This window comes from Rhinatrema bivittatum, chromosome 9 (genome assembly GCF_901001135.1).
Source record: "Rhinatrema bivittatum chromosome 9, aRhiBiv1.1, whole genome shotgun sequence".
Classification (NCBI taxonomy): Eukaryota; Metazoa; Chordata; class Amphibia; order Gymnophiona; family Rhinatrematidae; genus Rhinatrema; species Rhinatrema bivittatum.
The window spans coordinates 141,286,053-141,312,785 of NC_042623.1; the positions used below are offsets into that span (position 1 = coordinate 141,286,053).

At 42.1% G+C, this 26,733-nt stretch overlaps 1 protein-coding gene across 3 annotated transcripts in view; it reads left to right on the plus strand.

Annotated features, from left to right (window-relative positions):
* CLSTN2 (calsyntenin 2) overlaps window positions 1-26,733 on the plus strand; it is a 1,635,505-nt gene that overhangs the window by 1,048,433 nt on the left and 560,339 nt on the right. The gene's annotated exons all lie outside the window — the stretch shown is intronic.

A 26,733-nucleotide genomic window follows, 5' to 3' on the forward strand; every position in this document is an offset into this window, starting at 1 on the left:
TGAGTGTTTTACCATTACAATTGATCATAAGTAAGTACAAAAATGGGTAGCTTTAAATGCCTGCGTGTGTAAAATCCTGCCTTTATGCGTGTGACCAGGCCTTGTGCATGCCGGGAGACTTTATCAAACTGCCTGGCCACATGCGTAAAGACTGGTATGCCTCAGGAGCTGATGTAAGTTGCGAAATAAAGAAGAAAAAAGGAAAAGGTAGGGTTTAGGGGGTGGGAAAGGGAAGGGAGTTAGGTAGGGGGAATAGGGAAGTTCCCTCCCAATCTGCTCCTTAATTGGAGCGGATTGGGAGGGAACTGGGGAAGGCTGGGATGCAAAGCCGCACGGAAATTGCATGTCCCCCTACTTGGCGCACACTGCCCACATATGCACGTGGATTACAAAATCCGGCGGGCATGTACGCACAGCCATGGGATTTTATAACATGCATGTGGATGTTATAAAATTGGTGCGTCCATGTGTGCGCGCATACACCTTTTAAAGTCTACCCCTAACTGTTCAAGAAAAAAATGTAATGTTCTTTTTTTCAGGGCTCTGACTTTTCATAGGACAGTTATGTGCAATGTAAAATGGTAGCTGTGTAAATCCACTTGAGCACTTAGAACTAAGGGTCAACAAATAAACTATGGATAATATTCTTTTATTGGCTTAATTTAATGTTATTGATTAGCTTTTGAGGTTGGACCTGATGAAGGAAACACATTAGGGATAAACATTAATTTAAACAAAAATGGAAATCTGGACCAAAAATGGCCATTTTCCTTTTGATCAATTTAAAAATGACACCAAAACCCCCCAAAACTGTATTTTTATTCATTTTGGAAAATAACGTGCACTATTTGTAAATAGCACACAGTATTTTCTATAGTGAACAAAAATGAATGTAAATAAAAAAGCCTCCCCACATTCCTTAAACACAATCTAGACCAAAAACAAATGAAACAAATTAAAATGGAAATTGAATCTGTGCACATCACTGGAGCATAGCTTTGGACAATTAGTCAAACATGTCTTGTTATTCCAATAAAATTTTATTACCTGCAGCTCTTGTTGACCCTTATTTCTACATATCTATATGCAGAAATTCTAAATTTTGCTCAGCTCATTTATACATCAGAGAAAGGGATGATAAATTTGTATGTACTGGTTTATATGCATTTATAATTCCGTAAGCCAATCTCTACTAGTTTTTTTAAAACCCACGCTTATGTATATGCGTGTTTTATAAAATATGCATATTTCTATCCCTCAACATATGAGCATATGTGGGCTTGTGCATAGATTTTACGTATAAAAATAAAGCAGGGCTTATTTGCATAAATCAGTGTATTTTAAACATGTGAATGTCAAGGATATTCCCAGTTTTACCAACTAGTCCACCAGTTCACACACTCCTTCTCCAGGTCATTGAAACCATCCTGGTTCTTCAACCTGAACTCCCCCCATTTAACCCAGTCCTCCCATCCAGTTAGTACCTCACAATAAACACGTTTTATATCACGCCAGATAATTAGCAGGTATAAAATTATGCAAGCAACTTGGCAAATCTACATGCGTAATTGTCTTTTAAAAAAGCTACTTATGTGCGTAAATGTTGGCCCTGCCCTGGAACACCCTTAGATCTCCCCTTCTTTTATGCATTTGTATGTGCACGTGAAAATGAAAATACACAACATAGTTTTGACTTTTATAAAATATGGAATACGTGAGTAGAGTCTACTTACACACGCAAATGCACATTTTTAATTGTGTAACATTTTGAAAATACACTCATGGTGTATTATTTCCTCCCACGTGTTTGTTCTAACGTTTGAGTGTACTTCACGTTGGACAATCAATATATACAGCCAACTTGTTCACTTGTAAGTCCTGAACATGCTTATGAATGGCAGCAGTTTAATTTTCTTTTTAGATTTATCATAGATACGATTCAATTTTTAAAGGTTCTGCTGGTACAATTTCAGAAGTCATAGCATAAAGCTGAATACCAGCAGTACAGACTCAATCTTAAATGAAAGAATATGGATTAGAAGCAGAAACAATTAGGACTTTGTTTCAGGCAGATGTTCATACTGCAAACATTTGCCGGTGCACACACATGGATGTGCTTATTTTATAACATATGCGCATTTATGCGCACAAGTAATAAAATCAACTATCCACGCGTACATGTGCGCACAATTTTATATGGATACTTGCAAGTACTCACGAATGCTGCCTTGAGCACGTAAATTGGGGCAATTTTAGTAGGTACATACAGCGACGCAATTGGCCTTTTACCCAGTTTGCTCCCAGTTCACCTCAGTATAGGAGAGGACTTCCTAAACCCATTAGCTAACTTGCCTCCCTTTCATCCTATTACCCCAACCCTTAAAACCCTGCTAACTAGTGTTTTTTGTTTGTTACATGGCTTACACGCCATCCATAGCAGAAGTATAATTACAGACCCGGCTCGCCCATGTCCTGCCTATGCTTCACTCAGCCATGCCCACACCTCTTCCCTTTGATGAGAACACTTTTTATGTGCGTACCATACTAGTTTTAAAATTTGCATGGCATGTGCCAGGCCGAGTCACATTGATTTGGCATGCATAAGGCTTTTAAAATTGACCGGAAAGTACATTGCCAGAAAGGTATAGGTGTATAAGACATGGAGCAAGTGGATAAAAATGAAGAGAATGCAATAGTAGGGATTACGGTTAGTGCTTCTGAGTCCATATCCTATTCATTGCAAAGTGCAATTCTGCACCTGTCATATATTTATATATTGTTATTCCTTCTCCTTCAGATGCTTTTATATGATCATCTTCACATATAAAATTAAATGTTGGCATCCACGATGTAGTAGTCTATCAAATCATGATTTAAAATGTTGAATACATTGCTTGTTATTGATCATAAGATTAGATCATGCAGAGAGAACATAGTTATAGTTTTGCGAGCATTTAATCAGAGTAGAAATAGAGAATCAGATATTATCTAACTACCACATCCCACATCCGCAACTAGTAGGCTGCCATATGTATAATTTTACAAACCAGTTTAAAAAGTGCATCATAGCTTGAGTTTCATGTGTCAATATGTACCTTGGGAAAATTCAAACAAAAGTGCCGGCTGCATAATAGATAAAGAAAATGAATTGACCAGCTGGTGATTTGATAATGGTGCTACATACTGTGGTGGGAAAAATTAAGTATTAGAAAATAACAAAATGTCAAAACTATGTCAAGCCAAGTTCCATCTAGATCAGTATCCTGTCTCAACAGTAGAAGTGTATAAGGAACAGCAGTATAGAGTTGCCCATTCCCTGTCATAAGCTTCCTATTTCTAGCAGTCACTCTTTAGGAATTCAATCAACCCAGAGTGTTACTGTTGTTTGGTCAATAATAGGCTAATAAATATGTGAGCACTTTTCAACATTATGTGGATTGTTGCAAAGTCTGGATTTTTTTTGCCCATGATATTGCAACTGTTCTCAAACGGAAAGTGAGTACTCTCTTTTTGAAAATTACCTGTGCATAAGTTTTCCCTTAAAAACAAGCATGCATAGTTTTAAAAGTGCAAACTGTGGGTTATTGCCTCCTCCAACCCAACCCTGCCTCTAATTCCACCTACTCTTGCTGAGGGTAAAAGTAGGCATGCTGTTGATCCCTGCATGCACTTTTACCTGCATACAGGGTGGGAAATTTTCAGACAGTTCTTTTACCTGGAAAAATAGCCATTTACATGGGAAAATGGCTTTTGAAAACTTCCCTTTGTATCTTCCATAAATCTTTCTAAACCTTGTGTCAGTGCTCTTTATTGTAAGGCCCAGAAGCCAGCAGCAGCTCCAATCAACTCGATCAGGCTGTTGCAATATCGGTGCATGGAAAATGAGTGCTCATGATTGAGCTCCGGCTCTGCTAATTCGTGCCAGGTACCGATGCAATATGCAAATGTGCTGCCATAGTAAAAAGGAGGAACTAGGTGAAAATGTGCACCTATAGCACCTACTCAGCAGTGGGTGCCCAGGAGAGGTGGCTGTCAGCGGGTTAGGAAAATGGTCACTTGTTAATTGAGCATCCCTTATCCTAACCTGACTGCCGGCACACTTTTTTTTTTTTTTTTTGGACAATTCTACTTTTTCACAATATTAAGTCAGAGGAAGTACAGAAAAACAGTATTTTCTGCTTTTCTGTACACCTTTTGGGCTCCTCAAGAGCTCCTTTAGAGCAGGCATTAATTTTGGAGAGTAAAAATATTCGTGCCAGATGCGCTTTTTTTTTGCATTAGCCTCATCGACATGAATTTAAATGTGATAAGCACTATTAGCTAGTTGAGATATGCATCAGGTGCCCGATCATTTCCGCTTTCGGGTTCGTGTGGCTGATGGAAAATCTCGTATTCCCGCGGATCGGCATTTTTTTCGTGAAAAATCGTTTTTCGGCTTAGTGCGCGCTAACAGGGTTAGCGCGCACTAACTCCCGTTAGCGCATTAACAAAAAGCAACAAAAACTAACGTTTTTTTTGTTAGTGCACGCTAATGGGAGTTAGCGTGCACTAAGCCGAAAAATGATTTTTTTATGAAAATTTGGGGAAAATGCAATCGTTTTATCGGTTTCCTGATCTATGACAATTTAGGGAATATCGTATGAATTTCCTAATCATCAAACAACAATTGCACATCCCTATTAGCTAGTGCTCTATTGGACGTGTGTTTTGGATGTGCTAACCTCCATTTTGCATCGGTGGCTATGGATGTGTGTCAAGCCATGTGCTACAGGCAATGCACAGTATTGCATTGGTCTGTAAGTGCAGCTCCCTGACACTCTTTCCTCAGTACACGTTATCCTGCCCCCCCCCCCCCCCCAACACCACCACTCTCTCCAAAGGCTTTCTGGCAGTTCTGCCTCTGGAATAGTTGTTCTGTTTCCTAATGGCTCAGTGAGTTGTGGCTGCACTGTGCTTAAGCCCCTACTCTATTCCTGAGAGACTGTAAGAATGATATGGAAGTTTGGGCATCACATAGTTTTATTTATTTTATTTATTTAAGGATTTTTATATACCGCGGCTCGTTAACAAACATCACCTCGGTTTACAAAGAACATTAGCAACAAGCTTTACAATCCAAATTAATTATAGAATGAAACACAGTTAATAACATTAAAACTATAACTAATAAATTAAAATTACAAGAAACTAAACAAGAATTCAGTAGTGGTGTAAAGGACTGGAAGATCAAGTGTATCAGTACAGAATTAGCTGAGAGTCCAGAATTAGTCCAAACTCGCTTAGAGCCACGGGGTACCACAACAGTTGTTATGGGGATGGTACCAGCAGCAAACTTCTAGAGAAGATAAGGGGAATTTTTGAGGGGAAAGTTGATGTTGCAGGAGTGCTGGGGAGCGATCCTGATTCCAGGGATAGTTGTGTGCCCTTGGACCACAGCACGACTGCAGAGAGCTCTGTAGAAGTGCTGAGGCAGGTAAGACATGTCAAAGCCCAGGCGGATAGGCTGAAGACCAGGGATTCTGACCTCCACTGAACCTGATGCATCAGAAGAGACCCAACAATGCAATGCTGGTCTCTGGGGTAGCCCTCCGGCCACTCGATAGCCCTTTCGGACCTGCAGTATGGGAACGGCAAATGCGTCAGGATGGAGAGAGGTCGAGGACAGGCAATGGCACTGGAACAAGACAGGAACTTGAAGACTTGGACGAGACTTGAAGACTGAAGAGGTCAGATGACAATACTTGAAGACAAAGTCAGGCGATACTTGGAAGACGAGGTCAGACGAATGTACTTGCTAAGGCAAGGCTGAAGAGAAGAACATCAGGAACGTTGATGAAGACACTTGATTAGTGGAAAATGACAGAAGAGTTAAAACTCAGCATGAATAGGAATCCAGCCAAGACTCGTAGCAGCAACCGACCTGGACAGAGCTTCGGTGACTCGGCATGATCGACGCAGGCCAACCCGAAGAAGTGAAGGCTTCAGACCCGGCATGGAAGACACACCAGAAGGTCATCCCAAAGTTGAACAGAAGATGGCCCACTAGGAGGTAAATTTGGAATTGGACATCCGAGAAGGCTTCCCTGAAAAGGAGCCAAAAGGTCTGAACACTTGAAAGCGAAGGATCTGAAGACGAGGATGTCAAGAGAATCTGAAGACGAAGACATCTGGTCATGAAGACGTCTATAACATCAGGACATCAGGACTTCAACCCCCAGGACAATCAGTCAAGAGTGTCGAGAGAACTGGAGAACAAGACATCTGGAACATCTGGACTTCGTACCCCCAGGTCACTTAACCAAGAGCATCGAGGAGGCACAGAGAGGCAGAACCACTGAATAACAAACTTCAGGAAAGACAGGACATCAGAAGGCGAGGACTTCAGGAAGATCTGAAGGTGAGGACATCAGGAAGGTTGGACGACGAAGATATCTGAAGTCTAGGACATGGAATCCAATGAGAGACTAGGACATGGAACAAAGATACAGACGAAGGATCAGGAACCACAGATGAAGACAAAGGAATTCCCATGAAGAACAGAGTGCCTTGAAGAAGTGGAGGTGGACATTGGAGTCTCCAGGACAGAAGAGCTGGAACAGAAGATCTAGGAGTAGTCCAGATCCAAGACTGACTCCTTGCGAAGGCAACAAAGAACTGAAGGCTGAGCCCTTTTGTAGGGCTGAAAAGGAATGCCCAGGATGATATCCCTAGGAGGAGCCAGAAGGACTACATACTGCTGGCCCTTTAAATCTAGAGAAGAGGCACGGCCTCACGCCTAAGGAGGTAGGAGGCAGGACCCTGGAGAGCGGCGTCCCTGCTGCAGGTTAGAGCAGGAGTGGCACTGGGCCGCAAAACCAGGCCCAGCATTGGAGGTGGCTTCCTGCTGCAAGAAGGAAGACTGGGGGCAGCTCCAGCCATGTGGAGACAGCGTCAGCGACCTCCTGGCAACAAGGAAGAAGAAGACAGCGGCTTCATCTGCGTGGAGACAGCATTGGCGGCCTCCTGGCCACAAGGATGGAGAAGAGACGGCAGCGGGCCCGCTGCAGCACACAACGGCAGCAGTCCCAGCTGCATGGAATGGCATCAGCAGCCTCCTGGCTGCAAAGGAGGAAAAGAGAGCGGCTCCAGCCATGCGGAGAAGGCAGGCAAACAGCGGGGGAGCAAGCAGCAAGAAGGTGAGAGGCTGCTCGTGGCTTAGCCGTGAGAAGAATCATGACAGTTGAATTGGAGGGAATGGGAATAGATACATAGAAACATAGAAATGACAGCAGAAAAGGACCAAATGGTCCATCCAGTCTGCCCAGCAAACTTATGGCAGTATCTGCTGCACCATACAGGACACCCTTATTCTTAGTTTCCCAGACCATCAAAGTCAGAGCCCTTGTTGGCTGTTGTCTGAGTCCAATTCCCCATTACCTCTTGCCATTGAAGCAAAAAGCAATGTTGGAATTACAGCAAAATTATCAGGCTTATTGGTTAAGGGTGGTAACAGCCTCATCAGCAAGTTACCCCCTTGCTTGTTTTCCCAAACTGTAACATTCAATATACTTGTTAGTTGTTGTCTGAAACTAATTCCCCTTTTCCTCTTTTCCCCCTGCCATTAAAGCAGAGAGCAATAATGGAGCTGCATCAATAGTATGAAGACTTATTGACTAAGGGTAGTAACCACCACACCAGCAAGTTATCCCCATTCTTTTTTTTATTTCCATCCTCTATCCTTTTGGGATCCAGAGCATTTATACTATGTCCCTTTGAAATCTTTCACTGTTTTTGTCTTCTGCTCCTCCTCTGGAAGGGCATTCAAGGCATCCACCAACCTTTCCATGAATACATTTTTCCTGATGTTGGTTCTGAGTTGTCCTCCTTGGACTTTTATTACATGACCCCCTAGTCCTACTAATTTCTTTCCAATGGAAAACATTGTCGATTGTGCATCATTAGGACTTTTCAGGTATCTGAAGGTCTATATCATATCTTCCCTGCACCTCTTCTCCTCCAGGATATACATATTTAGGTCCTTCAACCTTTCCTCTTAAGCAATTTGATGGATCCTCCCCACCATTTTTGTCACCCTACTCTGGACTGCCTCCAATCCTGTCTCTTGTCAGTTTTGAGATATGGACTCCAGAGCTGAACACAGCACTCCAGGTGAGGCCTCACCAAGGGACCTGTACAAGGGGATATTCACCTCCTGTTGAGGGAGCGGTCCCGATTCTGTGGAGAGCTGTGTGCCCTTGGACCACAGCGTGACTGCAGAGAGCTCCGTAGAAGCACTGAGGCAGGTGAGACATGTCCAAGCACAGGCGGACAGACTGACGACCAGAAACTCTGACCTCTACCGAACCTGACGCATCACAAGAGACCCAACAACACAATGCTGGTCTCTGGGGTAGCCCTCTGGCCACTCGATAGCCCTTTCGGGCCTCCCGTATGGGAACGGCAAATGTGTCAGGATGGACAGAGGTCGAGGACAGGCAATGGTACTGGAACAAGACAAAGACTCAAGTCATGGTCGGGTGAAGACAGTTGAAGACATGATCAGATGAAACTTGAAGACATGGTCGGAAAGGGGTACTTGGAGACATGGGTGGGCAAAACATAAGGCAAGAAGGCAGGGCTGAGGCACGGCTATGTGAAGATTAAGGCACGGCTACGTCAAGATTAAGGCATGTCTACATCAAGGTTAAGGCATGGCTACATCAAGGTTGAGGCAAGGCTGAGGCAGGGTTGAGGCAAGACGAGGACTCTTGATGAGTGGAAAGTGACAGCAAGGTAAAACTCAGGATGGAATGGAATCCAGATAACATGCTAACTCACACAGCCGGAGAGGAGGCCTGGCCACTGACAGCACTATCCGCTGGAGGCTAGGCAAAGCTGGAGGCCAAGACATTGGAGGACAAGGCTTCAAAGAAAGGAGCCATAAATAGTGGATGCCGAAAGGTGGAACATCTGGAGACTAGATGGTGAGGTCATCTGGAGACTAGGATATTGGAGACATCAAAGAAGTCAACCGAAGGCAGATTCATCTGGGGTATCCAAGACAAGGACATCAGGACATGGGACCCCCAAGGCACTCAATCAAGAACAACAAGCAGGCACTGGAAGACAGAACATCTGAATGCCAGGCCTTCTGGACTTCGGACCTGCTGGGCACTCAATCAAGAGCATCACAAAGGCACCAAAGGACAGAACAACTGGACATCTACTGATGAGGACCACTTCAGAGGGTGACAGGGGCATCTGAAACAGAGACATCTGGAAGCAAGGTCATCTGAAGACAGAAATATCTGTGGACGAAGACATCAGACGGAGACATCGGTGGACAGGAACACAAGATCCAATGAGAGACCAGGGCATGGAATGAAGATGAAGGATAAGGAACCACAAAGGAAGACAAGGGAATTCCCATGAAGAATAGAGTGCCTTGAAGAAGCAGAGGAGGACTTTGGAATCTCCTGGAATGAAGAGCTGGAATGGAGGATCCAATAGCAGTCCAGCTCCATGACTGACTTCTTGCGAAGGCAAGGAAGAACTGAAGGCTGAGCCTTTTTATAGGGCTGAAGAGAAACACCCAGAATGACATCACTAGGAGGAGCCATGGGGCTGCTCCCACCGCTAGCCCTTTAAAGTTCCTGGATTGAATAAATTACATTTTTATGGAGCAATTGGTTCAGGAACCGAAAAGACAGGGAGCAATTTTAGATCTAATTCTCAGTGGAGCACAGGATTTGGTGACAGAGGTAATGGTGGTGGGGCCGCTTGGCAATAGTGATCATAATATGATCAAATTTGGATTAATGACTGGAAGGGGGACAGTAAGCACATCCATGGCTTTCAAAAGGGAAACTTTGATAAAATGAAAAAAAAATTGTTAGAAAAAAACTGAAAGGAGCAGCTACACAGGTAAAAAGTGTGCAAGAGGCGTGGTCATTGTTAAAAAATACCATCCTAGAAGCACAGTCCAGATGTATTCCACATATTAAAAAAGGTGGAAAGAAGGCAAAACGATTACCGGCATGGTTAAAAGGGGAGGTGAAAGAAACTATTTTAGCCAAAAGATCTTCATTCAAAAATTGGAAGAAGGATCCAACAGAAGAAAATAGGATAATGCATAAGCGTTGGCAAGTTAAATGTAAGACATTGATAAGACAGGCTAAGAGAGAATTTGAAAAGAAGTTGGCCGTAGAGGCAAACACTCACAGTAAAAACTTTTTAAAATATATCCGAAGCAGAAAGCCTGTGAGGGAGTCAGTTGGACCGTTAGATGATCGAGGGGTTAAAGGGGCACTTAGAGAAGATGAGGTCATCGCCTTGTCACATTGCTTCGCTGTCTTCAGATTGCTAGACACTATCACCCCAAGGTCTCTCGTACTCCATGCAGAGCAGCCCTTCATTACCCATCACATATAGCTCTTTTGGATTAACGCACCCCAGATACATGACTCTGCACTTTTTGGCATTGAATCCCTGCTGCCATATCTTTGACCAAGCTTCAATCACATCTCATTCTCTCTACTCCTTCCGGCGTGTCTACTCAGTTGCAGATTTTAGTATCATCTGCAAATAGACAAACTTTACCTTTTATCCTCTCTGCAAAGTCACTCGCAAAGATATTGAACAGAACCAGTTCCAACACTCTGCTTAACATCGTTCTCTCTGCAGAGTAGGAACCATTTACCATTACACAATGTCTTCTATCTGTCAACAAGTTTGTAATCCACTTCACCACCATGATGCTCACTCTCAAACTTCTCATTTTATTCACAAGCCTCCTATCTGGGACCATATTAATAGCTTTGCTGAAATCCAAGTAGATCACATCGAGCGCTGTTCCTCAATCCAATTATTTAGTCACCCAATCAAGAAAATCAATCAAATTTGTCTGACAAGACATTTCCCTCGTGAATCTATGCTGCCTCAGGTCCAGCAATCCTCCTGACTGTAGATAGTTCACTATCATTTCCTTCAGCAGAATCTCCATTAATTTTCCCACCATTGAGGTGAGGCTAACTGGCCAGTAGTTTCCAGCCTCCTATCTGCTCCCACTCTTATGAGCTGGACCACCAATCTTTTCCAATCACTCAGCACAATTCCCGTTTCCAGGAATCTATTGAACAGGTCATGCAGCAGACCCAACAGCACATCTCTGAACTCCCTCAGTATCCTGGTGTGAACCTCATTAGGCCTCCATGGCCTTGTCCACTTTTAGTTTTCCTAGGTCTTCCCATACATTTTCTTCTGTAAACGGAGTTTCATCTACCCCACCTCCATCTTCATCTTGTCAACCAGCAACAGTCCTTCTCCAGGATCTTCTTTAGTGAACACCGAACTGAAGTATTTGTTTAATATTTCCACTGTTTATTCATCTCTCTCCACACTTTGCTCCTTGTCACCTTTCAATTTCACTATACCCCTTCGGGCCTCCCTTCTTTCTCTGATATATCTGAAAAATGTTTTGTCTCCTCTCTTTACCTCTTTGGCAATTCTTTCTTCTGCTTTCCTGATTTCTTTCTTTGTCTTCCTCATTTTTAACAGATATTCTTCCTTGTTTTTCTTTTTTTTTAGATCCTTTATATTTCTTGAATGCTGTCTTTTTTGCCTTAATTTTGCAGCCAGTTCCTTAGAGAACCATATCTGTTTCTTTTTCCTCTTACTCTTCTTTACTTCCTTATATATAGATGTGTTGCTTTTGTAGTAGCTCCTTTTAATTTGGCCCACGTTCTTCTAATCTTCCAGTTCTTCCTCCAGTTACATCCCCATTTTGACAAAATCCGTATTTGTGAAATTCAAAACTTGTGTCTTGGTGTGACTTCTCTGTATCCTATTTGCGATATTGAACCATACCGTCTGATGATTACTACTGCTCAGGTGAGCCCCCACTGAACATCAGAGACATATCCCCATTAGTTAGCCCTAGATCGAGGAGCACACCCTCCCTTGTGGGTTCCATTACTGTTAGGGTCAAGGACTCAACTGGGGAACCCCCACGGGAACAGTCCAGGACTCCAGGGGCAGACTAGGCTAGGGGATCTTCAGCCTATAGCAGCCACCTTCCCCGCAAGTTGAACCCTTGGGTTCTGGTGGCTGGTAAGACTTGAACAAGGGAGGAGGCCTAAGGCTAAGCTGGACTGGAATCCGGAGTGGAGAGGAACAAACTCAGAGGAAGCTCAACATGCCTGGGGATTCAAGCTGCAGGGCTGAAGGCACAGGTCAGACAGGACTGAAGAAGCAGGCTTCAGGACTGTAGGCTGATCTCAGACAGGACTGGAGACAGAAGTCAGAGCAGACTTGGGATGCAGGCTACAGTGCTGGAGACTGATGACTGGTGGGTCTGGAGCTCATGCAGGAACCAAGGTCAGGGATGGAACACTGGAACAAAACAGAGTTTACTAATACTAACAAACTTGAGACAAGAGGCTTGGGAGCCAGGGAGCAAGGCTTGAGTCAGGAGGTTTGGGAGCCAGGGAGCAAAGCTTGAGACAGAAGGGTTGAGAGCCAGGGAGCAAGGCTTGAAAACAGGAAAGCTTAGGGAAGCAACAAGGCAAGCTTGGAAATAGAAAAGCTTAGGGAAGCCACCAAGCAAGCAAGCTAGAATACAGGAATGCTAAGGAAGTACAAGGCAGAAGGTTACGGAGAGCTACAAGGAATACAGAAACAAGACGGCTTAGGAAAGCCACAAGGCAGAGGGCTATGGAGAGCCACATGGTATACAAGACAAGAAGGCTGTGGAAAGCCACAAAGCAGAAAGCTATGGAGAGCTACATTTTAATCAAGACATCAGGGGGCCAAACAAGGAGCAAGCAGACTCAATGACAAGGCCCATAGTGTAGGCTGAGGTAGAGCTAAATAGGCAGGGAATTGCCAAGTTATGAGGTCACTGAGAATAAAGCTACAGAGAGGGTAGGCACAGCTCCTGGAGGACTTCTGGTGGTTGTAAGGTTACATGACAAGCAGAATCACAACAGTACCCCCCTCATAAGCTCCCCTTCCCCCCCCCCCGAGTCCCATTGGGAAGGGGAACTAGAATCCTTGAGGCGTGTGTCTAGGCTGTGCCCTCCTGCGGTACTGGCAGAACTGGGATGGAGCTGTGCCTCTCCTGGGGTGGTGATAGAACTGGGCTAGAGTTGTGTCCCTCCTGGGGTGGCAGAGCTGGGCTGGAGCTGCGCCCTTCATGGGTCAGTGGAACTGGGCTAGAGCTGCAACCCTCCTGTGGCATCAAATCTAGACTAGAGCTGTGCCTCTGCTGGGGTGGTGAAACTGGGCTTGAGCTGCATTCTTCCTGGAGCAGCTGAATTGTGCCCCTCCTGGGATAGCTGGACTTGGCTAGAGCTGCAGCCCTCCTAGGATGGCTGGACTTGGCTAGAGCTGCACCCTTCCTGGGACAGCTGGATTGGCTAGAGCTGTGCCCCTCCTGGGGCAGTGGGTCTTGGCTGGAGCTATACCCCTCCTGGGGCAGTGGGTCTTGGCTGGAGCTGCACCCCCTTCTGGGGTACTTGGACAAAATTCCACTTCTCCTGGACAAAATTTCAACCCTCCTGGGGTACCTTGGTTTGACTGCTCCCCTCCTGGAGTACCTGGATGGAATTACACCCCTCATGTGGTACATGGATGGAGCAGGACTGAAGAGACAGGCTTCATGGCTGTAGGCTGATCTCAGACAGGACTGGAGACAGAATCCAGAGCTGACTTGGTATGCAGGCTACAGGGCTGGATGCTGATGTCTGGTACGTCTGGAGCTCAGGCAGGAACCAAGCTCAGGGATGGAACACTGGAACAAAACAGAGGTTACTGATACTGGCAAGCTTCAGACAGGAGGCTTGGGAGCCAGGTAGCAAGGCTTTGAGACAGAAGGTTTGGGAGCCAGGGAGCAAGGCTTGAGACAGGAGGCTTGGAAGCCAGGGAGGAAAGCTTGAGACAGGAGGCTTGGGAGCCAGGGAGCAAGGCTTGAGACTGGAGGCTTAAGAGCCAGGGAGCAAGACTTGGAGACAGGAAATCTTTGGGAAGCCACAAGGTAAGCTTGGAGACAGGAAGGCTTAGGGAAGCCACAAGGCAAGCTTGAATACAGGAAGGCTTAGGGAAGCCACAAGGCAGAAGGCTATGGAGAACCACAAAGTATACAAGATGAAAAGGCTGTGGAAAGCCACAAGGAAGAAGGCTACGGAGAGCTACAAGTTATACAAGAGACGAGGTGCTAATCAAGAACCTGATCAGACTCAATGACAAGGCCTATACTGTAGTCTGAGGTAGGGCTAAATAGGCAAGGATTTGCTGAGTCATGAGGTCACTGAGAGTAAAGCTGGAGAGAGGGTAGGCGCTGCTGCCAGAGGACATCTGGTGGTTGGTAGGCTGTACGACAAGCCAAATCACAAAAATTACCATTTGTTTGAGCAGAGACCCTTTAGGGGCATCCACTGTCTCTCTACCTTTTGTAGATTCTGCAGAAGGAATGCTCCAATCCACATCCAAAAAATTAAAATCTCCAATGAGCAACACTTCTTCCTTCTTTCCTAACGTTTGGATGTCCTCGATCGGGTTTCTGTCCAGTTCATCCGTTTGGGTTGGAGGCCTGTAGATCATACCAGTAAAAATGGAAGCACCATCTTCTCTTTTTAGGACGGTCCATAATGCTTCTTCTTTACCCCATGTCCCATGCAGTTCAGTTGCTTGGATATTGTTTTTGACATAAAGAGCTACACCTCCCCCTTTTCTGCCCTCTCTATCCTTCCTTAACAAGTTATAGCTTGGGATGGCCGCATCCCATTCATGAGACTCAGTGAACCATGTCTCCTTAACAGCAACACTGTCCAATTCTGCCTCTACCATTAAGGCCTGCAGGTCTGGGATTTTATTGCTCAAACTATGAGCATTTTGGGTCATAGCTTTCCAGGTATTTATTTATTTATTTAAAGATTTTTTATATACCGCGGCACGTGTGGCACATCACCTCGGTTTACAGATAACAATAACTCAGCAAGGCGCTTTACAATACAACATATTAACTGATATAATAAGCAAAAACGTATACCCATAAACTAGGAGAATAAACATCGAAGTTATGAGGGTGTAAAGGAGTCTGGGGAGAAAAAAAATAACTTACAGAGATAGTTAACACGAAGAAAAATAATTTACATACAGAAATAATTAACAAAAAGGTACTCTTCTTAGTCGCCTTTTCTGTTTTTTTGAACAGATTGGTTTTGTTACTTTGTCTTCCCACTTCCTGTATTGCTTGGGAGTGAAATTCCAGTTTCACTGGCCACCTCCTACCACCCCCACTTCTTAGTTTAAATGCCTGATAACGCATGATCTGAATTTTTCACTTACCATCCTCTTTCCTGCACCTTACCATATAATTGTATATTGCTCCAATCATGGCTCCAGCCTCCAAATTAGCCAAAACCATTTTCTGTACATCAGGTTTTGAGCTACACATTGAAATTATCTATATGGTATAACGATTCCTATCCCTTTCCATGAACTGGTAGTACTTCTGAAAAGGCAATAGATTTTGGCAAGGGTCTAATCATCTCCCCTAGATTTTGGAAATCTTCCTGTACCTTGTAGACACCATTTATAGTGAGGTCAATGGTTTCCAGATGGATTATAACATTGATATCAGCGTTCTTATTTTCTTCTGTAAATGCCTTGTTTGCATTTCTATTAGTTGAGCATCCTGGAATGTATTTAACCATTGTGTCCCCATCAAATTGAGTTCCCAAATTAGTTCCTCTAATAAGAGTATCCCAGAAGAAGCAGCTTTCTTTTATGTCATTTGACCATGTTAGAGAGTTTCTGGGTGCATTGGGTGATTATTTCCCTTTCAGATATCACTTCATGTTCTATTGCTGGGGCTTCTTCATTTTCCAAAGCAGAAAAAAGCATTATGTAAGGATACAGTTGTGAGAGTGGGTGTCTCTTCATCACAGGCCTTATTCTGCCAGAGCCGACTGTAATCCAGTTATTCCTGGGAATCTTGGATGTCTGACTTCTCTGTGGAAGTGAGGGTGGGTATTCAGATGCTGTCCAGTTCAGGAGATTGGGTGTCTTATAGTCACATGTCTTGTTCTACCAGATCCCACAGTAAACCATTTATTCTTGGGATTCTGAATCTTCTGAGGAAGATATTCTGATTGTGTCAAGATAGGACATGTTTTTTGAAATCTGAACAATTCCTCTTTCAAATGCATCACTTGCTTTTTCATTGCACACAGCTGAAAACAAATTGGACAACCCTTAAATCTCCAAATGGTAGGCCTTGGGGCATAAGCACCACAAATGTTACACTGAATAAAAGCCATTCTGGTAATAGTGACTATTATATAAGTTGTTAGATTAGTATTTTAGTCTAATTATTCACTTAACCAAGTCCTTATAGGAACTATTTAGAAAGAAAAAAATCTAGGGGTGAGTGGGAGAGGGGCAGGGTGGGAGGGACCAAACAGCTCCTGTAGATAGCAGTCCTTTGTTCTATAAATTGGGGATAGGGGATTGGGGTAGGATGTTGGAGAGGCTGATTGGTGGGAGAGGTGGGTGGGTGTGGGGGTGGATTGCAGGAAAATATCATCCTGGGGGATTTTTGTAAAATCACCCCATGGGGTTTCTGACTCTCACTCATGCACTTTCTGTGCAGCTTGTGTTTAAAAACTCCCAAAAGCACACAAAGCCAATCATTGAGAGGTACATCATGTGATCTGGAGCTAAAAAATCTCCAACATAAATTTCTCATATTTCCTAAACAACTAAGTAGATCACATTTTAGAGTAGGGATGAGCAACTGAGCTGCAGTCCTCCTTCCATCTTTGCAATCAATTGGGTCCCCCAGAAGTTTGGATTCCTGGTCTGGGGTGTTAGTCTTTTTCCAACCAATCAGCTCTTGAGTTAGTTGCCAAGAAATGAGACAACTAGATTGTCAGCCAGTGGCTCAGACATAGACAAAGACATACACACACGAAGACATCTGCTGTTGTGCTGCTGCTCATGTCCTCATTCAGTGAGTCCCTACCCTTTGCCAGCATTGCTGCATCATTATGTAAAAGTTGATGCTGCTTGCTGCCAGTCCTTCCTCAGCCCTGTAGAAGCCCTCTCCCTTTCCCATTCACACTCTTTCTTGGCACCCTTATGCTTGAGGAGATTCACTGGCTCCATAGCAAGCTTTATTTATCAGAGCTCAGTCCAGCCACCTCAGACAGAAGCCTCACTTACATTGCACTGGCATCTCCTTCTGGCTTACCCCTTTCCTTTCTATTGAGTAACTTGTTTCCACTTCTCAGGGCTTTCCACACTCCAGCATATTCTCATTGACTGTATGCCACACAGAGTCTGCTGCTTTTATGATTTCCTAGGCCAGTGTTTCCTAACCTTTTTATGCCCAAGACATATCTACATTAACAAAATTATGTGGCATAACAGCCTCCACGGAGTAGACAGTGCAGACATGTCCAAAAGAGCTAGGAAAGCACTGAAAGCCCCACCAGTCACTCTTCCAAATTTTAAAACAGAAGGATGGAGTGGGCAAAGGCACACATGATACTGTCACAATGCATCAGGTCCCATGAAAGAAGGGAGACATTGATGTGTTGTGGGCAGCTGGTTCATTTACCCTGACTGCAGCATGTGATTACCAGAGGTCCTTCTCTGCTGCTGCTCCCATCACAGAGAGTGAGTCTCATCCAGAGCTCAGTGCACATTTTCTTCATCTTACTCAACTTAATGAATAAATTCAGAGGCTTCAAGAACTCAAATATGGGGAAAATAAGGAGGGGTTATGTGCATTTTGTGTACTGCACAAAGTGGCTCCCAGCTATCTCTGCCCTGCATGCTGCCAATTAATTACCACACTTCAGGGTTCATACTGTAGCTTGCAAGAAGAGGCATGCATGATTATACATGTTCTGAGAAAGCAGTTGCTATCAGTTTAAGAGCTACCACTAGGGTCTCTTGCTGTTGCAACGTGTTAAGAGAAGAACCCAGGTGCTGGTCTGTATCAGAGCAAAAGGCAATGGTAAATTTTCCATGTCTTGCCTGATTAAAAGATAGATTTTAAAAGTCTTGCGCATACAAAAATGGCCACATACACATGTAAGTGGGCCGTGCGGGAACCACATGAATTTTAAATAGCTGGGATGGGGTACAAATCAACAAGAGGAGTTAATTTGTAACTGCAGTCTCTGCTAGTTGCATTGTACAAATCAATCCATTACTTATAAGGTCTAAAATTATTTAATGATGCCAATTTTCAATGGATACCTCTGAATGTGTCTGTAACACCACCCCCCTAACCCCAACTCACCTCCTGAAAATTCATCCTGAATCAAAGTTCCTTCTTACAATGGTCCATATAGAGAGTATCAGACTGAGCCTTATAACGAGTTTCTCTTTCTCTCTCTCGTGAAGAAATACGCGTGAAGAGTATTAATAGCATGTATCTTTCATGTTGCAAGATATGGGCACACGCGCAGCCCTTTTACTGCTGGCTTCCTCCATCTCTGCTGCAGCTGAAAGTGGGAAGAGCCTGGCCTACAACAGCACAGATGGAATTCCTATGTGGAGCCAGTACAGCCAGAACTCATGCAAGGGTATTAGGCATCTTAGAAAAATCTTACGGCCTTGTACCCTCTACACACATGCAATTAAAAAGTATGCATACAATTTTACATGAAGAAAAGATATTCAGAGTACAGTCTTCTGAAGGAAAATATCATAACATCATTACTAGATTTATATGTACTGCTAAGGTACCAACCAGAAAACCCTGCTTAAAGTAAAAACAACCTTGTGGAACTTATATGGTATTAGGCCTGTTGTAATGTGCATTGGGTGTAATGTGCATTTTCCCTCAGAAACCCTTGAGTAAACTAAATTGCAATTACAATATAGTAAACCTTCCATACCAAAACAGCACTCACTGCCAAAATTCAAACAGTAACAACACTATCTATGGAAAGGCAACATTGCAAATAATACACCAGACCAGACCCTAATATATCAATATACCTACTTTCAGGAAAACAAAACAAGCCAAGCAGCTATAGATACCAACACAGAAACTGTACCCTAACTTTAAGTTCTCTAAAGTATTTTTTCAGTGTTGTTATTCACACAAGTGGACTATTTTTCATGTTATTTTGATGATGATCAGTCACAAAGAAACCAGAAATAAATTTGGAGGTCTTTGACCGATGATTATATGATTTTAACCATGTAAGTGGGCTTGCTTGCCTCAGCCTGGTATATAAAGTATTTTTCTCCACAACAGATACATTCATTTAAATCAGTGTAATTTGTTTCATGTGAATATTTGGTTAGTACTTTTTTTTTGTACATTTTTACCAGGTACCTATTTGAGAGAGGTAAAGATATAATGTTGGTATCTACTGATTTTTATTTTGAACTTTTATATACCGACATTTGTGTAGAGAAATTACATATCATATTGGTTTACAGTGAAACAAAAACATTGCAAAAAGCATTACAATGAACAATTACTGACATGAATTCAGCCTTTGCTACGATAGATTGTAACTTACTTTTACTCTGTTTAAAAGACCTGGCAATTATTACTACAATTTTAAAAAGATTTAAATAATTTTTTGAAAATTGCTCATATGAAGTGGTGAAGTAAAGTTTCCCATTTAGAGAAGTGACTTGTAGAGTCCCCAAAGGATCAATTCTTTCTCTGCTGGTTAATTTGTTTTTGGTCCCACTACCTAATTTGATCCAAGAAAAGGGTTTCAGCTGTTATTTGTGTGCTGTCAACATCTAGGTTTTATCAGCTTTTAATTCAGATTCATTACCAGATTTGGCTAGGTTTAATCTTTCTTTGGATAAAGTAACCTGTTGGCTGTCTGACCATAGATTAAAAGTTAATTTCCAAAAATCTAAAGCTATTTGGTTTGGAAAATGTAAATCTAGTATTAAATTGACCCCACAAATGAGACACTGATATTCCTTTGGTAGAAGTGAATAAAATACTAGACATAAACCTCAATAATGCATGTTCTGGGGATAATTTTTGAAAGGATCTACATACTTATAAATGGGTTTTATGCATGTAAATACACTTTATGTACATAAGCAGACTTTTGAAAATCACTACGATATATACTAGGTTGTACACACATGATGGTAAATTTCAAAGGGGCATGCAGGTGAACGTGCATATGTTATAAAGTGGCTTTCAGATTTGCACGTGGGCATGCACAGACGCGTAAAGTCGGGTATGAGCCGCACAAGTGGGAAAATTTTATAACAGGCGCATCCATGCATGACCATTTTCACCAGTTCATCCACCAGTTCTCCCAGTCTAGATCTGGGACTTCCAAATCCCCAGTTTTTTTTAGCCTGCAGGACCCCCCCCCCCCCCCCAGTCATCCCAGACCTCTTACTAAGGGATGCCTGTTTTGTTTTGTTTTTTAAACTTACACCTCCTCCACAGCAGAAGTAACGTTATGTGGGACTGGACCTGGGCACATGCCCAGGTGCAAATTTTGCACGCATTTCTCTTGGCCCTGCCCAGGAATACCCATTCTCCACCCACACCATGCCCTTTTTCTCTCTGATGCGAGATGTATAAGCATAGGCCCATGCTCGCACATTGCCCCTCTTTATAAAATTGTGTGGATACGCGCATGTGCTACATGTGTACACATCTCCTGATTTTGGCTTGCGCATGGCTTTTAAAATTCACCTCACATAAATGCACTTTAAGCATGTAAATGGGCTTTTGAAAACTGCTATGATATATGCCACTTTTATGCATGCAAATCCTTTTGAAATTGCCTCCTTTATGTCTAAACAAGTATCTAGCTTAGCTAAGTCTATCTTCTTTTCTCTTTGAATGCTTTGAAGACTTAAACCATTTCTGCAAGTCTGATCCTGTGATGTTACCCTATGCCCTGATGTCCTCATATCTAGAATATTGTAATTCTATATATCTAGATATTTCAAAATTTTAAGAACATGAGAACATTAGAAGTTGCCATACTGGGTCAGACTGATGGTCCATCAAGCCCAGCATCCAACAGTGGCCAATCCAGGTTACAAGTGCCTGGCAAGTACCTATACATTATATAGATCCCTTGCTACTAATGCCAATAATGGTAGTGCCTATTCCATAAATCAACTTAATTATAGATTATGGACTTCTCCTCCAGGAACGATTCCAAACCTTTTTTAAAACTAGCTACACTAACTACTGTGACGATATCCTCTAGCAATGAATTCCAGAGCTTAATTGTATGTTGAGTGACAAAGAATTTTCTCCAATTAATTTTAAATGTGCTCCTTGCTAATTTCTTGGAGTGCCCTCTAGTCCTCCTATAATCTGAAAGAGTAAACTACCAAATCACATTTACCCATTCTAGTCCTCTCATGATTTTATAGACCTCTATAATATCCCACCATAGATTTCTCTTCTCAAAGCTGTATAGCCCTAGCTACTTTAGCCTTTCTTCATAGGGGAGCTGTTCCATGCCCTTTATCATTTTGATCGCCCTTCTCCGTATCTTCTCCAATGCAACTATATCTTTTTTGAGATGCAGTGACCAGAATTGCACACAGTACTGTAGGTGCTGTCTCACCATAGAGCGATACAGAGCAATGGCGCACCTAAAGTATTTGGCACCTGGGATGGATACTTCCTTTGGCATCCTCCTCCAAAGCTTACTTCCCTTTCCCTGCCCCCCCAGTGATCTTCATTTCCCCTCTCCCTCACACAGTCTTCCTCTTTCTCTTGCACATACTATCACACAACCCTAGACACAGGCTCCCTCCATCTGTCTCTCCCTCAAATATACACACCCCTTCACACAGTCTCCCTCTTTGACACACAAACACATACCCTCTCTCCCATACACACATGCACATGCACACACACTCCCATACACTCATGCAAGCTCCCAATCTCTTACTCACATACCCTCGCTCCCATATACCCTCACTCCCATACACACACACACATAGACTCCTGATCTCTTATTCACAATCATACACATATTCATACACCTCTTTTTCTTTCAATCATATAGGTTCATGAGCAGTCTTTCTGGCCCTCTTCCTCTTCAGCTGCCTGTGGCTATTTGGTGGCCGCTCTGTCTTCCACAGCTCATGGCTCAGCAGCCTTGGCTGGGCTCTGCTTGCAGCCACCGACCTTCCTCTTAATGGCAACCCCCTCCCAGGTGGCATCCTCCTGCTTAATGTCACCCAGAACAGACCGCACGCCCCCCCCCCCCCCCTTAGGTACTCTGTTTTATTCACTATTCTCTTCCTAATAATTCCTAATACTCTGTTTGGTTGTTTTGACTGCCATAGCACGCAGAACTGACAATTTCAATGTATTATCCATTATGATGCCTAGATCTTTTTCCTGGGTAATAGCTCCTAATATTGAATCTAACTGTGTAAGTACAGCATGGGTTATTTTTCCCTATATGCATCACTTTGCACATGTTCACATTAAATTTTATCTGCCATTTGGAAGCCCAATCTTCCAGTCTCGCAAGGTCCTCCTGCAATTTATTGCAATCTGCAAGTGATTTAACTACTCTGAATTATTTTGTATCATTTGCCGATTTGATCCCTTCACTCATTATAACCCTTTCCAGATCTTTTATAGATATATTGAAAAGCACCGGACCAAGTATAGATCCCTGAGGCACTCCATTTTTTACCTTTTTCCACTGAGAAAACTGACCAGTTTAATCCTACTCTGTTTCCTGTTCTTTAACCAGTTAGTAATCCATGAAAGGATATTGCCTTTAGTTTTTAGTTTTCTTAGAAGCCTCCCATGAGGGACTTTGTCAGATGCCTTCTGAAAATCCAAATATACTACATCTACTTGTTCACTTTTACCCACATGTTTATTAACCCCCTTCAAAAAAATATAGCAGATTTGTGAGGCAAGACTTCCATTGGGTAAATCCATGCTATGTTCCATTAATCCATGTATTTCTATACATTCTGTGATTTTGTTCTTTAGAAGAGTCCACTATTTTTACGGGCACTGAATTCAATTTTTAAATATTGGGGTTACATTAGCCACCCTCCAGTCTTCAGGTATAATGGAGGATTTTAATGATTTTTATTAATAGATCTGAATTTTTATTTTTTAGTTGTTTCAGAATCCTGGGTTGTATATCATCTGGTCCAGGCAATTTTCTACTCCTTAGTTTATCAATCTGGCCTACTACATCTTCCAGATTCAATGTAATTTGGTTCAGTTCATGCAAATCATTACCCTTGAAACCCGTCTTCAGTGCTGGTATCTCCTCAACATCCTTGCTAGTAATCAAGGAAGCAAAGAATTCATTTAGTCTTTCCGTGATGGCTTTATCATCTCTAAGAGCCTCTTTAACCCACTCAGTCATCTAATTGTCTAACCAAATCTCTCACAGGTTTCCTGCTTTGAAAATATTTTTAAAAGTTTTCATTATGAGTTTTTGCCTCTATGGCCAACTTCATTTCAAATTTTCACTTAGCCTGTCTTATCAATGTTTTGCCTTTAACTTAACAATGTTTATGCTTTTTTCCTACTTTCTTCAGATGGATCTTTCTTCCAATTTTTGAAGGACTTTTTTTTGGCTAAAATAGCCTCTTTCACCTTGACTTTTAACCATGCCGCTAATCATTTGGCCTTCCTTCTACCTTTCTTAATGCATGGAATACATATGGACTGCATCCAAGATGGTATTTTTAAACAATGTCCACGCCTGTTATATGCTCTTAACCTTTGCACCTGCACCTTTCAGTTTTTTCTATTTTCCTCATTTTATCGATTTCCCTTTTGAAAGTTTTGTGTTAGAGCTATAGATTTACATATTTTACACCTTCCCGTCATTAGTTCAAATTTCATCATGTTATGATCACTATTGCTAAGCGGCCCCACCACTGCTACCCCTCTCACCATTCCTTATTCCACTTAGAATTAGATCTAAATTAGCTCCCTCTCTTATTGGTTCCTGAACCAATTACTCCATGAAGCAGTTGTTTATTCCAACCAGGAACTTTATCTCTCTAGCATGTCCTGATGTTATATTTACCCATTCAGTATTGGGGTAATTGAAATCTCCCATTATTACTGCACTACCAAATTGATTATCTCCCTGATTTCTCTTAGCATTTCATTGTCTATCTCATCATTTTGGCTAACTGGACGGTAGTATACCCCTATCACTATACACTTATCCAACACACATGGGATTTCTACCCATAAAGATTCTACTGTGCATTTAGTCTTTTAAACGTTCAGTTATTACAAAATACATAATACAGCAGCCAGATTAATCTTTAATACCTCCAAATTTGATCATATTTTCTCATTATTTCAAGAGCTTCATTGGCTGCCAATTCGCTGCAGAATTATTTTTAATATACTCAGCTTTACTTTTAAAGGAATATTTAATGGGAAATCTGGTTTCCTACAGGCCAGCATGAACATTGTGAACTTCCTAGTTTGAACTTTTGAGATTTCCTTTACATCAACAAATCAGACTTGAAGGAACTAAGCAAGCTACCTTTCAATACCAGACACCTTTAATTTGGAATACTCTCCTGTTGGAGAAAGGATATTTTTGAAATTTATGAAGACTCTGAAATCTTGATTATTTGATTTTAGTTAATTTTATCTATTCTTTTATGGTATTTTTCAGTGATTGTTTCCTAGTTTGATTGAAATTTACTGTGTCAATGTCATGTTGATTTGATTTTTAATTTATATTTGTATTATTTTTGTTATGAAATTTTTTTATTGTTCATAATGAAAATCAGTCTATAAAAATACATTTCCATTGACACTTTAAATAAATTGAAGAGTGGGCCTAGCACTGATCCCTTTGACACACCAGTGGTCTCTTTGCCTTCTTTAGAATGGACTCTGTTTACCATCATCTAATCTTATTACTTAACCATTGTCCCAACCAGATCTTTTAACTCCCCAGACTGGCAAGAATGCCAAGTCAACTAGTGTTCTGTGTGGAACAGTGTCAAAAGTCTTCCTGAAATTAAGATAGATGAAATCTGTTAATCCTCTTCAATCTACTACTTTGTTCATCTCAATGATTCAGTCATTGTGTCTGATAAGATATTTCCCCTTAGTCATCACTTTTCCAAGCTGAAGTGTACTAATATTAGAGTTTGTTTTTCTATGGAAGATATTTCATACCTATGATCATCTTTGTTGTTCTTCTCTTCATTTTTTCTATATGTACTGTGCCCTTTCCAAGAGGACATCTCCAGAAGTGTACATAACTGCTTAACTGCATATGTCCCACTTATCTGGCTAAATAGCACCGAACATGCTTTGAATATTGACCTCCTTATGTTATCTATTTCCAGAGTGATAATTCCCAGACTAAAACTAATCATTGTGCACATTAAAAGGTACATTTTAAGACCCATGTGCAGGCATCCATGTGCGTGTGGTTGCCAGTGTGCACACATGGACGCAGCAATTTTATAACATGAATACGTCAACATGCGCATGTTATCAAATTTGCTACCCATGCATGATTTTATATCCGTGCACGTGAATGCTGATTCAGTACTTAAGGGGGGAAATTTCGCAATATGCACTTACTGTCACAATAGGCCCTAATCCCAGTTCCCTACCTAACCCACCTCCCTTTTATCCAACTACCTCCAACCCCTAAAACCCCATTAACTACCCTACATTTTTTTGTTTTAAAACTTTCGTGATCACCTAGGCAGCAGCAGGATGCTCGGGCCGGTTGGCTCCTGGCACGTGCTTCAATAGGACAATTTCCAATGGCACTGTCCCTGCCCACCCATGCCCTGTCCATTCCCTACCCATGCCCCACCCAGACCCTGCCCAGACCCTGCCTCCAGCCCACCCCTTTTCCCCAAACCTGTTCTGCGTGTACTGGGAGATACACGTTTGAGCTTATGAAGATCCGCACAGCGTGCGCACAGCCTAGCCAGGCGTATATCTTCCAGATTTCACGTGTGCAGGGCTTTTAAAATTCACCCTTTATGTAGGATTATTTTTCCCACATGAATTAATCAAAGATAACTTTAAATCTTCTGACCAGCAAAACCCAGATTCATTTAAACTCATTACAGACTTTGAGTTAAGGTTACCAGACTTTGTTTTCGCTATTCATTTTTAACTGTCATTCCAAAATATTCTGGGTTTTGTTGATCAAGTTCTAAGAGCCACTCTCATCCACATGTATTGTACAAGTAAATGTCATTCTTAACTTTCCTAGATAGAATACTGTATGTAACATTTTACTCTAAAATGAGCCACACAATTAAAATGTTGCTATAAAACAAAAGACTGGGCATAAACAATTTCCCCAGAGGGATTGGAATATATTAGTTCATGCATTTCTTTCTTTTTATGATAATACTTTGGCTCTGAAGAACAGTGCAAACAATTATCGACGCAACCCCTGTTGTTCTGAGATTTGTTTTAAATTTAAAACGGCAAAAATTATCCCTCCATACTTTTTAAAATGACTTTATTTTTAGAATTTCATTTATTCTAATTAAATCAAATACACTTGAAAAGAAATAGGCAAGGAAAATTATTATATAAATAGATTAAAAAAAACCTAAAGATCATTTCAAGCTTGTTCCATAAATCTGCAATCAAGGGGAAAACTACTATACTGTACATACTTTCAGAAAATAGTAACTACTTTGGAGAATTATTTTCAAGATTACTTTTAGTAAATGAACCCATGAACCTTAAAAATGTAGTAAAATAGCTATTTTATT